Here is a 3072-nt window from a genome sequence, read left to right on the forward strand (position 1 = left end):
GAACAGTGATTCGATTGATGATAAAGAAAGAGAATTCTTGATTCAGTTCTCCACCTTAACGACAGAAAAAAGGATTGATCAAATTCTATTGAGTCTGACTCATAGTGATCATTTATCAAAGAATGACTCTGGTTATCAAATGATTGAACAACCGGGAGTAATTTACTTACGATACTTAGTTGACATTCATAAAAAGTATCTAATGAATTATGAGTTCAATACATCCTGTTTAGCAGAAAGACGGACATTCCTTGCTCATTATCAGACAATCACTTATTCACAAACCTCGTGTGGGGCTAATAGTTTTCATTTCCCATCTCATGGAAAACCCTTTTCGCTCCGCTTATTAGCCCTCCCCCCCTCTAGGGGTATTTTAGTGATAGGTTCTATAGGAACTGGACGATCCTATTTGGTCAAATACCTAGCGACAAACTCCTATCTTCCTTTCGTTACAGTATTTCTGAACAAGTTGCTGGATAAGAAGCCTAAGGGTTTTCTTATTGATGATAGTGACGATATTGATGATAGTGACGATATTGATGATAGTGGCGATATTGATGATAGTGACGATATCGACCGTGACCTTGATACGGAGCTGGAGCTTCTAACTATGATGAATGCGCTAACTAAGGATATGATGCTGGAAATAGACCGATTTTATATCACCCTTCAATTCGAATTAGCAAAAGCAATGTCTCCTTGCATAATATGGATTCCAAACATTCATAATCTGTATGTGACTGAGTCGAATTACTTATCCCTTGGTCTATTAGTGAACTATCTCTCCAGGGATTTTGAAAGATGTTCCACTACAAATATTCTTGTTATTGCTTCGACCCATATTCCCCAAAAAGTGGATCCCGCTCTAATAGCTCCGAATAAATTGAATACATGCATTAAAATACGAAGGCTTCTTATTCCACAACAACGAAAGCACTTTTTCACTCTTTCATATACTAGGGGATTTCGCTTGGAAAAGAAAATGTTCCATACTAATGGATTCGGTTCCATAACCATGGGTTCCAATGTACGAGATCTTGTAGCACTTACCAATGAGGCCCTATCGATTAGTATTACGCAGAAGAAATCAATTATAGACACTAATATAATTCAATCTGCTCTTCATAGACAAACTTGGGATTTGCTATCCCAGGTAAGATCGTTTCAGGATCATGCGATCCTTTTCTATCAGATAGGAAGGGCTGTTGCACAAAATGTACTTCTAAGTAATTGCTCCATAGATCCTATATCTATCTATATGAAGAAGAAATCATGTAACGAAGGGGGTTCTTATTTGTACAACTGGTACTTCGAACTTCAAACGAGCATGAAGAAATTAATGATACTTCTTTATGTTTTGATTTGTTCTGCCGGATTGGTCGTTCAAGACCTTTGGTCTCTACCCGGACCCGATGAAAAAAATGGGATCTATGGACTCGTTGAGAATGATTCTGATCTAGTTCATGGCCTATTAGAAGTAGAAGGCGCTCTGTTGGGATCCTCACGGACAGAAAAAGATTGCAGTCGATTTGATAATGATCGAGTGACATTGCTTCTTCGGCCCGAACCCAGGAATCCCTTAGATATGATACAAAATGGATCTTGTTCTATCGTTGATCAGAGATTTCTCTATCAACAATACGAATCGGAGTTTGAAGAAGGGGAAGGAGTCCTCGACCCGCAACAGATAGAGATAGAGGAGGATTTCTTCAATTACATAGTTTGGGCTCCTAGAATATGGCGCCCTTGGGGCTTTCTATTTGATTGTATCAAAAGGCTCAATGAATTGGGATTTCCCTATTGGGCTAGGTCATTTCGGGGCAAGCGGATCATTTATGATAAAGAGGATGAGCTTCAAGAGAATGATTTGGAGTTCTTGCAGAGTGGAACCGTGCAGTACCAGACACGAGATAGATCTTCCAAAGAACAAGGCTTTTTTCGAATAAGCCAATTCATTTGGGATCCTGCAGATCCACTCTTTTTCCTATTCAAAGATCATCCTTTTGTCTCTGTGTTTTCACATCGAGAATTCTTTGGAGATGAAGAGATGTCAAAGTGGCTGCTTCCTTCCCCAATATATTGGTCTATATCTCTACATAAACCCTTGTTTATCAAGAATACGCAAGAAAAGTACTTCGGATTGTTGATTCATCGCCAGAGATGGCTTAGAACCAATAGTTCATTATCTAATGGATTTTTCCGTTCTAATACTCCATCCGAGAGTTATCAGTATTTATCAAATCTGTTCCTATCTAAGGGAACACTATTGGATCAAATGACAAAGACATTGTTGAGAAAAAGATGGCTTTTCCCGGATGAAATGGTTGTTGCTATCTGTTACAATAACGAATCATTGGTTTAACTGAATAACTAAATAAAATAGATAGACCCCTCTCTTCGTCTTAGGTCGACGGATCTTCTCCATTGAAAGATCCCCTATATGGATAATACACATTCCAGTTCAACGAGCCTAATTCTAATTGTTTTGTTCCGAAGCAAACCACGGGGCGGTTCGTCCTATTCAGATATTCACGACCAAGAAACACTGGATTCTCTTTGGGGTAGGCCCTGAAAGGAGAAGGAAGGCTGGAATGCCAACAGGCCTCTATTATTGAATTCACCCGACCCGATAGTACCCCATTTTTGGAACGTCCAGTGCCAAAGTCACTGAATGGGTAAGTCGCCAATCCCTAAAACGGACTATGTAATGTACTTTATCTGCTGGGTTACGGGTGGGCATTTTACCAGAGGTTTCTATTGTATCAATCTACCCTTGTTTAATTCCTGTTGAAGCATATACTCGGGGGGTGGGTGCAGGGCGGACGATTTCAAAGCGGACTCCCATTCATTAGATAGAGAAGATCGCCAAGATTTCGTGATCCGCTGCCGAACTTATTCCTTCCAATTCAACGGGCATTCTCAACATTATGCCTTGAAGAGGACTCGAACCTCCACGCTCTTTAGCACGAGATTTTGAGTCTCGCGTGTCTACCATTTCACCACCAAGGCATCTTGAAAGTGAATCATATTCCATGAATATGATATCTATCTAGTGTGATGTATGGAATATAT

The 3072-nt window shown here is 39.9% G+C and overlaps 1 non-coding gene across 1 annotated transcript; it reads right to left on the reverse strand.

Annotated features, from left to right (window-relative positions):
- Nucleotides 1–2928: 2928 nt before the first annotated feature.
- On the reverse strand, nucleotides 2929–3009 carry TRNAL-CAA (transfer RNA leucine (anticodon CAA)). The gene has a single exon. It is a non-coding gene; the product is annotated as a tRNA-Leu (tRNA).
- Nucleotides 3010–3072: the final 63 nt, after the last annotated feature.

Source organism: Cucumis melo, unplaced genomic scaffold (genome assembly GCF_025177605.1).
Source record: "Cucumis melo cultivar AY unplaced genomic scaffold, USDA_Cmelo_AY_1.0 utg000332l, whole genome shotgun sequence".
NCBI lineage: Eukaryota > Viridiplantae > Streptophyta > Magnoliopsida > Cucurbitales > Cucurbitaceae > Cucumis > Cucumis melo.